This window comes from Schistocerca piceifrons, chromosome 5 (assembly GCF_021461385.2).
Source record: "Schistocerca piceifrons isolate TAMUIC-IGC-003096 chromosome 5, iqSchPice1.1, whole genome shotgun sequence".
Lineage (NCBI taxonomy): Eukaryota > Metazoa > Arthropoda > Insecta > Orthoptera > Acrididae > Schistocerca > Schistocerca piceifrons.
The window spans coordinates 437,692,165-437,705,219 of record NC_060142.1 but is presented as its reverse complement, the minus strand read 5'-3'; positions in this window follow the sequence as shown (position 1 = coordinate 437,705,219).

The following is a 13,055-nucleotide window of genomic DNA, read 5'->3' as shown; positions in this document are numbered from 1 at the left end:
TAAAAGCATTTTTCCTGTTTAACTGAAAGAAAATGAAAGTCCACTCAGGATGCTGAAACTTGAGCGAAACGTATCTGGGAAGCAGAAGAAATTGTGTTTTGCTCAGGGTGAGTCCCCCTCCAAAAACAAATCTATCGTAAAATTTAGTTCAAGTCAGATTGGAATTTAACTTACAAGCTTTGTCTTAAAGTTTCGTTTGAAACAGGGCTAGTCGCTTTCACATTCTGCATGCAAGGAAAGGCCAAGCAGCGGGTTTCTCATACATAAATCACATTTTAGTGTTGATTGGTTGTGAGAAGATCGCAAAATACCTCGTGTAAGATGGAGAAATGTCTATCAGCGTACTTCGAAATTCAACAGCTGCAGAACAGTGGCCTATCAAGACTTGGATTTATCGTTCAGTGATATCACTGTTCGCGATGCTCGGAATATTACGACTGGCATAAAACTGATGCGCTCAGCGAAATTGTACTGGACACCGTGCAGGATATGAACAGCCTCACGCGACCACCATCCGACAAGGAACACGGTGCACTCGGTCTTGCAGAATTCTACATGCCGTGTTGCGCATCTCCAGTCAGGACTCAGAAGATGTTGCTTTTTGCATGCACGCGGACGGTGCAACGATTTTAAAGGAACACCAGGGTCGAGGCTTGTGAGAAAGACAGACCACGTCACGTGCATCACAGCGTGGCGCACTGCAGGTCTTACGAGTCCCGCCTGTGCATTTAGAAGTTGCGGGAAATTCCTCTGAGCAAATGGCCAAAATTCATGAATGCCCGGGAAATTATGTATTTTAAACATTAACTGATAATCGGCATTTACAAAAAATTTAAGCTGATATTTTGTATTGTAAAAGGTGGTTAGCAACACTGTTTATGTAGTGGTTGCGTAATCAAGTTGAAAAAACTGCTTCAGAGTTAGAGGAGAGCTATTGGGGGAAATAAATTGGACTGTAAACATAACTTTTACATCTTTAATGACGTCAATTCTTGGGGTGGTACATAATAAAATAAGAAAACAACATACAAGTTTAAAAGTAATTATTGAAACGAACTATAGTTTATATCAAGTGGCTACCCTGTATGTAGATTTTTACTTATACTATACTACTGCAAAAAAATAAACTAAAAAAAGCTACCCACAGTAATTTTATTTAAGGATGTATCGTATTCCGATTACATGATTCCGATAATCGGCGATTCTCTGGGAATCGACTAGTATCGGAATCGAATGATTCCAGTATCTTCGGCATCAGTTCTTTGCTGTTAAAACGCTTTTTTTGTTAATATTCTCATTTTAAATTCACAGCAGCGCACTCATACAAAAGAACATAAAGAAAGCAGCAGAACAGAAAACTACAGTTTGTCCCAAACGTCGCTACATCTAACAATACAGCACTTTTTTTTTATTGAAAACAGTTTAACTATTAAGAATACATTCGTCATCTAGAAACACATTCCAGCTGTTTAATACATTCAATAATAATTCTGTTCGCAGTAATAATTATTTAATAATGTTCAGGGATTTAAGAAGGATTATAAAGCGTGTTACATTACATGGCGATGACCTAAGAACAATGTCTTTTTTGTCATACCAGCGTATAATTACACAGCTGTTCAATGTGATGTGTGTGTGAGAGAGAGATATATATATAGAGAGAGAGGGAGAGAGAAAGACAGACAGGCAATAGAAAGTGAAGAGGAGCAGTAATACAAAGGAAAAGGACATTGTAAATGATAAGCAAATGTCAACACGCGCCCTCCCTTGGTTCAGAAAGCTGGAATACAAGTAAAGAATATATATATTTCTCTCTTCTTTCCTTCCATTCTTAGTAATAAAGGCAATGAGTAACATACGTTCGTTTAAGTGTAAACATTTACTAACATTTAACGTCGAGAGTATCGTCCCATCCCTTCTTTTAGTTCGTATATATTATACATTTCAGCAGCAAAAACATTAAATATACTTTTTTCTACATCACCCAGATTTGGGCATTTAAAACTGCTTTGGGATAATTCCTGGGAAAATGCCCATTTAATAACGTGCTGCCCACATGGGCAGCCGGCCGTGCTGGCCGAGCGGTTCTAGGCACTAACGGTCCGGATCCGAGCGACTGCTACGGTCGCAGGCTCGAATCCTGTCTCAGGCATGGATTTGTGTGATGTCCTTAGGTTAGTTAGGTTTAAGTAGTCTAAGTTCTAGGGTACTGATGACCTCAGATGTTAAGTCTCATAGTGCTCAGAGCCATTTGAACCATTTGGACCACCTGGGCATTTGCCAGGCCCATGTCGCTGGCCAGCAGCCTTCTCCGGCGGGGACTGAGTAACTGTTTCAGGCGAATTTAATCATTCTTAACTCCATGTTTAAATGCAAGCAAGTTCTTGATGGCAGACGACAAAGTTAAGACCTACAGTGGGTATATTTTCACTGACTAGTGATATCCCGTTGCGTGCACGGTGCAGAGTGTTTGTGATGTATGGTGGGCAAGGCAACTTCACTAGTGCTCGTTGGCATCACACCAGTTGTGAGTCTCAGCACTGCAACCGATGTTGCGGCTTTGCTTGACGCGGCAGCGGAAACGGGCGTGCCAGCTTGGTGCGACCAGTCACAATGCGAGAAACAAGTAAGGCGTAATGTCGTATGTTGCTCCTGACGAAGACGATGGAGGTAACCCTGAATTGACGTGGCAAGAAGTCCAAGAATATATTACACAACAATGCAGTGAAAGACTTCGTTCTTACAGCATTGCTTGGCATATCTATAAATGGTTATGGCATACCTGCTTATTCTTATTCCTCTTACATCGATAGCTTTCAACAGGCAATATACGTGCGTTCTCTATTTCATGGCTGAAAACCCTAACAAAAGACGGATAGGCCGGACTTTCATTTGTTTTTCCGGAGACGACCGTAAAAAGCCGGACGCGTCCGGCTAAAGCCGGCCACCTGGTAGTGCTTCGCGTGAGGGCGACTTGAGAGCCGGCCGCCGCCGCCGCGGTTCAGCGTCCGCCGGCGGCAGGTGCCGCCCGCGCTCGCGGCCGGTCGCGTGCGCCGCAGGTAACCCGAGCCCCCGCCAGCGCGGCTCGCGCCCGCCGCAGCCTCGAGGTCGCACCGTTGTGCCCGTGCCAATGCGGCGCGGCGTCGCTCAGCGTCGCTTTCCGGCGTGTGGACCAGCGCGGGCGACCTGCCGAGCTGTCGCCCGCATTAGCATGCGGCGCCGTCCGACTGTCGCAGCGGCCGCGTGGGTGGTCGCCGGCCGGACCCCTGCCGCGCCAGCCGCGTCACATTCCGCGGCTGCGGCCCGGGAACGCCTTTAAACCACCGCCAGGTGTTGCAGCGACCCCGCGGCCGGGCAACGACCTGACTTTAAGGAGCTCAAGAGGCACCATTAATAGAAGGTAATTCAAAGAAAAAGGGAACTGAAAAATTCGGATTGAGGAGAAAGACATGCTCAGCTGGTCCGTGCAGTTCTGCAAAATCACTGTGCCACGATGACGTAGTGTGGTATTGGTTAGCGCATCTGCCTAATACACTACTGGCCATTAAAATTGCTAAACCAAGAAGAAATGCAGATGATAAACGGGAATTCATTGGACAAATACATTATACTAGAACTGACATGTGATTACATTTTCATGCGATTTGGATGCATAGATCCTGAGAAATCAGTACCCAGAACAACCACCTCTGACCGTAATAACGGCCTTGGTGCGCCTGGGCATTGAGTCAAACAGAGCTTGGATGGCGTGTACAGGTACAGCTGCTCGAGAAGCTTCAACACGATACCACAGTTCATCAAGAGCAGTGACTGGCTTACTGTGACAAGCCAGTTGCTCGGCCACCATTGACCAGACGTTTTCAGTTGGTGAGAGATCTGGAGAATCTGCTCGCCAGGGCAGCAGTCGAACATTTTCTGTATCAAGAAAGGCCCGTACAGGACCTGCAACATGCGGTCGTGCGTTATCCTGCTCAAATATAGGATTTCGCAGGGATCGAATGAAGGGTACAGCCACGGGTCGTCACACATCTGAAATGTAACGTCCACTGTTCAAAGTGCCGTCAAAGCGAACAAGAGGTGACCGAGACGTGTAACTAATGGCACCCCATACCATCGTGCCGGATGATACGCCAGTATAGCGAAGACGAATACTCGCTTCCAACGTGCGTTCACCACGATGTCGCCAAACACGGATGCGACCATCATGATGCTGTAAACAGAACCTGCATTCATTCGAAAAAATCTTATTTTGCCATTCGTGCACCCAGGTTCGTCGTTGAGTACACCATCGCCGGCGCTCCTGCTGTGATGCAGCGTGAAGCCATGGTCTCCGAGCTGATAGTTCGTGCTGCTGCAAACGTCGACGAACTGTTCGTGCAGATGGTTGTTGTCTTGCAAACGTCCCCATCTGTTGACTCAGGGATCGAGACGTGGCTGCACGATCCGTTCCACCATGCGAATAAGATGCCTGCCATCTCGACTGCTAGTGATACGAGGCCGTTGGGATCCAGCACGGCGTTCCGTATTACCCTCCTGAACCCATCGATTCCATATTCTGATAACAGTCACTGGATCTCGACCAACTCGAGCAGCAATCTCACGATAAGATAAACCGCAATCGCGATAGGCTACAATGCGACGTTTATCAAAGTCGGAAACGTGATGGTACGCATTTCTCCTCCTTACACGAGACATCACAACAACGTTTCACCAGGCAACGCCGGTCAACTGCTGTTTGTGTATGAGTAATTGGTTGTAAACTTTCCTCATGTCAGTACGTTGTAGGTGTCGCCACGGGCACCAACCTTGTGTGAATGCTCTGACAAGCTAATCATTTGCATATCACAGCATCTTCTCACTGTCGGTTAAATTTCGTGTCTGTAGCACTTCATCTTCGTGATGTAGCAGTTTTAATGGCCAGTAGTGTAAACAAGAGGTCCGTGTTCAGGTCCTGACGTTGGTAAAAATTTTCATTCGCCGCTTCAGTCTGCACGTATACGTCGTGAATCCGGCCTGACCAAACAGCGCTACGCGAGCGCGACGCCCTCGGCCGCTCTCCTGTCTAGCGCTCGGAGCGCAGCAGCGGGTGGGTCTGAAAAACGAGGAGTCACACTAAAAGGCTGTTATCGGACGCCGCTAGACCGACGCAGTCTGCTTGTAACATTCAGCTTACAATACGAACTGTGTTAAGTTACATTTACGTTCCGTGTTAGGAACATCAGGACGTCTACGCAATTGTGAAAAAAAAGTGAGAGGAAGTGCAGAAGCCGCATTATTCAATGCTGATTTTGCATTACTTCAATTTCTGTGTAGTTTGAAGGCCATGCAAAGTGCTTAGTTCTCATATCTCTTAAGCGATGCACTTTAGATCCCTTGTTTGCTAGATACCTTTCTTTTTTTTTTTGTGTAAGGAACCTATCCCTAAAGTTTGTCGGTGTCTCTCTTTTTTTACACCCTGTATAATACGTCAGTAATATTTGAGGATTGAAATGGTCTCTGGGACGGTACTGCTTCATTTGATTAAAAACTGTTCATTAGAGATAATACAATTTTAATGCAACACCTTTTTAGAACGGACTGAAAAGCGTAAAAAATTTCATTTTTTTCAGTTTTAACATTTTGTTGCTGCAGAATCTGTAGCTATTTTTAACATATCACGAAGCGCTTATTACCAAACCTGATACAGCTGCAGTACTTTTGGTGACTAGTTTCAAACCAACTGGTTCATTCTCAAGCCTGACCTACTTATGCTACAAAAATCTACGTAGTTTTCACTGAACAGTGAGTACACATGTGGAAATACAATATAAACAGTTCAAATTTAACAGAAATTAATACTTTGAATTCAGACACACCTGCACTGAAAGTGCCTGATCTCAAGAATAAACATCAAAATGGCAATACGCGCTTTATTAAAGTATCGCAATGACAGATAAAATCAATATGTGCCTACATAGCAAGTCAGAATCAAACTGGAGGCCGACACAGCCAACAGTAAAAGGAAATTTTCTATGACACTAGTGTCACGCCTCATGCACAAGCGCATGGATTGGATTGGATTGGATTGGATTGGATTCTTTTGGGGGAGACCAAACAGCGAGGTCATCGGTCTCATCGGATTAATGAAGGATGGGGAATGAAGTCAGCCGTACCCTTTCAAAGGAACCATCCCGGCATTTGCCTGGAGCGATTTAGGGAAATGACAGAAAACCTAAAGCGGGATGACCGGATGTGGGATTGAACCGCCGTCCTCCCGAGTGCGAGTCCAGTGTGCTAACCACTGTGCCACCTCGCTCGGTCTTAAGCGCATCTCCGTAGCCAGTGAGCGTGTCGGAGTTTACGTGTGGATGCATCGAAGCACCTTTCTGAGTATTTTCATCATTGTAGTAAATCACTAGCAAATGTACGAGTATTGCACAAATGCAAATAATTGTGCTATGCACACACATTTACATATTCGAATATATGTCAAGTGTTCTTTGTCCATGTGCGATTCCACAGCCAATGGGATCGTCGAATCAGATAGAAGGCATCGCAGCATCTCTATTAAACAGTCTCTGATGTATCCTCCCTACTCGTCAAATATGGGGTGCCTAGAAAACCTGATTTCTCGTATCCCTAGACAACAGTTCAAGCAAATCGTATTAATGAAGCTTTTATTACAGAAAATATATAATACTCTGAGAAATACAGATGTGTCACGAGCAAAGGGCGACAGACAAACAAGACATCTCTTCAGTATATACAATGCGTAATACAAGAGAAGTAATGCTACTATCCAGGTCACTGGTCCTGCTTCTCGTAGAACTCGCAGAACTCTCCTGCCGCCAGTCGGGTGCAGCGCTTCTCTTCACGTAGAGAGCGCTGCCATCGAGTTGCCGTCCTAGATAGAGATCAGTCCGTGTGGTAATGGCTGCAGGGGACATCAGGCTCCAGGTCCTACCCAGCAATCTGGCCTTTGCCTTGGGGAAAACTTCCCCCGGGAAAGGACCAGAAGGGTACGGGCCCACCTCCTGAGGCCCATAACCAGATGTAGAAGACGTCGGTTGCTGCAGTGTGGGCGGGTCCAGCTCCATCGATAGGACGAGAGGAGGCAGAGGAGGCGAGGGCTCCATCTCCATGGGGTCGTCCCGCGATGTTGTGAGGACACCCTCTGGTGGCTGCTGTGGCCGCGCTGTCCTCGGGATCCGTGAATCTGAGGGAAGAGATAAAGAACGATCACCGTGCACATGACAGTGGCGAATTTGATTGTTCTATCGGCGCTGCAATCCGTCTGGGCCTGAAAAGAAATACACGCATTCACCAATTCGACGAAGGATCTCACCTCTGCTGCCGCTAAAAACCCTGTAAAACACAATGTCATGCGGCACGAAGCGATACTTGCGGCCTTCATTGGGCGCCGGATTCTGAGGAGGGTGGAGCAGGTGGAGCAGTGTCCGTTGGCGGCGGCCTCTGAAGCAGTTCCGACGGCGATGTCGGATGGATGTGAACGATAGGAGGCGAGAAACAGTTCCAACGCTTCATCCCTGGTGCGAAGTTCGGCTATCTGATGCTTGAATGTCCTGACGAAACGTTCCGCTTCGCAGTTTCACTGTGGATGGAACTGTGCACTAGTTAGATGCTGTATGCCATTGCGTTCACAGAATGTTTCAAATTCGTTTGACGTGAACTAAGTAAGGGCCGTTGTCCGACACTATGACTTCAGGCAAACCTTAGAAGCAAAAATAAAAAAATAAAAAGGACGACGCCTGAATTGTGCTACGTCGTGTTCTCGAGTTCATTGGCACAGCAAGAAAAACTTGCCATAAAAATCCACAATCAACCTACGGGTGTTCCAAAATGGTGCCGTAACGTCGATGTAAACACGTTGCCATGGATATTGCGACGGGACAAGCAGAGAATTATTGTGGCAGAGCGGATTGATTTTCCGCACGTGCATGACACTGTGACGTCCTCTGTTCTGTCAAGTACAGTGTCGACGCGCTAAATGTTTCTTAAGAAATTTAGGTCTTATGTCAAAGCGGTAGATGGATCAAAACAAAATCTCCAGACACTCTGTGACCAAATTGGTACTGAAACAGAGGATGACAGACTAAAGGCCGAAACACTAAATGCCTTTTTCCAAAGCTGTTTCACAGAGGAAGACTGCACTGTAGATCCTTCTCTAGATTGTCGCACAGATGACAAAATGGTAGATATCGAAGTAGACGACAGAGGGATAGAGAAACAATTAAAATCTCTCAAAAGAGGAAAGGCCGCTGGACCTGATGGGATACCAGTTCGATTTTACACAGAGTACGCGAAGGAACTTGCCCCCCTTCTTGCAGCGGTGTACCGTAGGTCTCTAGAAGAGCGTAGCGTTCCAAAGGATTGGAAAAGGGCACAGGTCATCCTCGTTTTCAAGAAGAGACGTCGAACAGATGTGCAGAACTATAGACCTCTATCTCTAACGTCGATCAGTTGGAACACGTATTATGTTTGAGTATAATGACTTTTCTGGATACTAGAAATCTACTCTGTTGGAATCAGAATGGGTTTCGTAAAAGATGATCGTGTGAAACCCAGCTCGCGCTATTCGTCCACGAGACTCAGAGGGCCATAGACACGGGTTCCCAGGTAGATGCCGTGTTTCTTGACTTCCACAAGGCGTTCGATACAGTTCCCCACAGTCGTTTAATGAACAAAGTAAGAGCATATGGACTATCAGACTAATTGTGTGATTGGATTGAGGAGTTCCTACATAACAGAACGCAGCATGTAATTCTCAATGGAGAGAAGTCTTCCGAAGTAAGAGTGATTTCGGGTGTGCCGCAGGGGAGTGTCATAGGACCGTTGCTATTCACAGTATACTTAAATGACCTTGTGGATGACATCGGAAGTTCACTGAGGATTTTTGCGGGTGATTCTGTGGTATATCGAGAGGTTGTAACAGTGGAAAACTGTACTGACATGCAGGAGGATCTGCAGCGAATTGACGCATGGTGCAGAGAATGGCAAATTGAATCTCAATGTAGACAAGTGTAATGTGCTCCGAATACATAGAAAGAAAGATCCCTTATCATTTAGCTACAATATAGCAGGTCATCAACTGGAAGCAGTTAATTCCATAAATTATCTGGGAGTACACATTAGGAGTGATTTAAAATGGAATGATCATATAAAGTTGATGGTCGGTAAAGCAGATGCCAGACTGAGATACATTGAAAGAGTCCTAAGGAAATGCAATCTGAAAACAAAGGAAGTAGGTTACAGTACACTTGTTCGCCCACTGCTTGAATGCTGCTCAGCAGTGTGGTGTCCGTACCAGATAGGGTTGATAGAAGAGAGAGAGAAGATCCAAAGGAGAGCAGCGCGCTTCGTTACAGGATCATTTAATAATCGCGAAAGCGTTACGAAGATGATAGATAAACTCCAGTGGAAGACTGCACGAGAGACGCTCAGTAGCTCGGTTCGGGCTTTTTTTTGAAGTTTCGAGAACATACCTTCACCGAGGAGTCAAGCAGTATATTGCTCCCTCCCACGTGTGTCTCCAGAAGAGACCATGAGTATAAAATCAGAGAGATGAGAGTCCACACAGAGGCATACCGACAATCGTTCTTTCCACGAACAATACAAGACTGGAATAGAAGGGAGAACCGATAGAGGTACTCAAGGTACCCTCCGCCACACACCGTCAGGTGACTTGCGGAGTATGGATGTAGATGTAGATGTACGAACAATTCCTCAGTGTCCTTGGTTAAGTGACTGCAACACTTCTTTGAGCAAAGTTTTGGGGAAAACACATGTGACTGTCTACTGTCATTTTGAACAGGAAACACACCTTTCTGTATAGCAAGGCTCTGCCAACGTGTAAAGTATCGGCCACTGCTATGCAGTGAGCGATGCCAAGATGTATTTTAGCAAAATGTTCAAATCTGAATCAGCTTCCTATAGTTTAGAGGTAAGGGCTGAAGCAATTCAAATTCCTGAGCATCGATGTGACAACATGATGCAGACGAAGCGCAGAAGTCTATATCAAGGCCAACGGATGACGTGAAAGTGCGTCATTATTAACATGTAGAGCTGTCGGACGATCTCGTACTGGTATTGATACAGCAACAAAGCCCATCTTTCCAATTTTTCGGTAGTTCGTACGGTAACCGGCTTCGTCGAATGAAACAAGGACTGCAATGGCTTCTGATACGTTACTAAGTGGAATTTTCGTCCATACAAATAGTGGTGGAATTTGGTGACTCCATACACAATATCCAATGCCTCTTTCTCTCTTTGTGAATAGGTACACGGAGCTTTTGACAACACGTTTGATGCGGAAGCAGTAATCATGTCTTTACCACCAAATCTGTGCGAATACACTGCACCGATTCCGTAAGAGGAAGCGTCAACTTGCAACACAGATGGTTTTTTAAGATCAAAATGAACCAAGTATCGATCACTGAGCAATGCGTCTTTAAGTTTTTGAAAGGTTCTTGGTACTCATCTGTCCAAACAAAGGGGACATTCTTACGAATCAAGCGATTCAATGGAACTGCGATTTGTTCTGCATTCGGTATGAAACGAATACAATAGTTCATTTTTCATAAGAATTATTGCAATTCTGTGACAATGTGAGGAACAGGCAAGTCTCGTATGGCCAACAAATGTGACTGAAGAGGATGTACACCTTGACTGTTTATGACATGACCGAGATATAGCAACTCTTTAAAAAATTACACTTGTCCAGTCTACACTTTAGTCCTGCATAAGATAATATATGAAACAAAGCACGCAAATTTACAATGTGTTCTTCAGGTGTACGACCGGCTTCAGCAATATCGTCCAAATACTTTGAACAGTTTGGTACCTCAGCAGTCAGCTGTTCCAAATATCTTTGGAAAATTGTGGGTGCGGAAGTACTGCCAAGAGGCAAACGCAAATACTTGAGCAAGCCCGCATGAATGTTCACAACACAAACTTTTTGAGATTCTTCATCGAGTGGTATTTGAAGATATGCGTCCCGCAAAACAATTTTTGAAAGGAAGCGACCAGCGCCTAATCTGTCCATGAGATCCTCTGGGCGTGGCAATAGATGAGAATCGATCACAGTTTGTGTGTAGACTGCAGACTTAAAGTCAAGACAGAGGCGAATGCGACCTGAAGGTTTGGGGACCAAAACCAGTTGACTGGCCCACTGACTAGCTTGTATTGGCGCAATAGCTGCTCTGTCTTGGAATTCGTTAAGTTCAGCAGTGACTTTGCCCTATAATGCAATGGGAATAGTTCTGGCCCGGCAAAATTTCGGCTGAGCATTTTCTTTCGTAGTAATACGTCCAAAAAAATTGTTAGCCTTTCCTAAATCTTAAGAAAATAGTTCACGGAATTCTTTCAGCAAGCTAGCTACACTGTCTTTAGCACTGACTGCAGTCACTGACAACACGTGGTCCTGAATGTGAAAGCCAAACAAATCAAGTGTATCAAAGCCGAAAAGGTTCTCACACTCGCGTGATTGTGGCACAGTAAAAGTTACAGTTCGCATACGCGAGTGACACGTGGCAGGCAAAGTACATTTTCTGAGAATGGTAATGTCCTGTCCATTATAAGCCGTAGCTGCGTGCTAGTTTTAGACAGGCGTGGGGAGCCTAGCACTTCACATCTGTTACGATTCAGCAATGTAACAGAGACACCTGTGTGACAATTGAAATATCACACGTTTTCCACTAATATACAAATGTACAAAAAGCTTTTTGGACTGGCGTGGCACTGAAGAAACCGTTCGCTTGCTAGTTTTGCTAATGCCTGCAGCAGGCTTTGAATACACTGCATTGGTAATATGGGCCTTGTGGAGAGCATTATGTGAGTGGGCAGAATTCTTATGTTCGTTATGTTGCAAACATATGAATTGTACATGACCTTTCTTTCCACAAGCATAACACTGTTCTACATCTACATCTACATCCATACTCCGCAAGCTACCTGATGGTGTGTGGTGGAGGGTACTTCGAGTACCTCTATCGGTTCTCCCTTCTATTCCAGTCTCTTATTGTTTGTGGAAAGAAAGATTGTCGGTATGCCTCTGTGTGGCCTCTAATCTCTCTGATTTTACACTGATGGTCTCTTCGGGAGATATACGTAGGAGGGAGCAATATACTGCTTGACTCCTCGGTGAAGGTATGTTCTCGAAACTTCAACAAAAGCCCGAACCGAGCTACTGAGCGTCTATGGTGCAGAGTCTTCCACTGGAGTTTATCTATCATCTCCGTAACGCTTTCACGATTATTAAATGATCCTGTAACGAAGGGCACTGCTCGCCGTTGGATCTCTCTCTCTTCTATCAACCCTATCTGGTACGGATCCCACACTGGTGAGCAATATTCAAGCAGTGGGCGAACAAGTGTACTGTAACCTACTTCCTTTGTTTTCGGATTGCATTTGCTTAGGATTCTTCCAATGAATCTCACTCTAGCATCTGCTTTACCGACGATCAACTTTATATGATCATTACATTTTAAATCACTCCAAATGCGTACTCCCAGATAATTTATGGAATTAACTGCTTCCAGTTGCTGACCTGCTATATTGTAACTAGATGATATGGGATCTTTCTTTCTATGTATTCGGAACACATTACACTTGTCTACATTGAGATTCAATTGCCATTCCCTGCACCATGCGTCAATTCGTTGCAGATCCTCCTGCAAAATGTAGCAGTGAATGTACTCGTACTCGCGACATTTTATCTACGGTGCGCAGCGCTTACCATTACGCTACTTGCTGTTCTAGTCTTGGCGTTTGTGCTACGAATTTTGTCGTTTTATGCAAGGTTTGGCAGACCTGCATACTAAAATCCACCATGATTTCAGAGGCTCATAGGGAAGTACCTGAGTTCCGAACTAGCCGAACGCGAGACCGCGTGTTTGCATACTTCGGGCGGGCGCCGTTAATAACAGATTACTACCGTCCATGACTTCAGTCGCCGAACGCATCGTGGTGTGCCGCTCTGACCAGAAGGAGGGTAAAGTATTCGCTGCTCTGCCCATTGCAGCGGCGACTTCTCGGCGCTAGTCAGCCAACCTGGACGT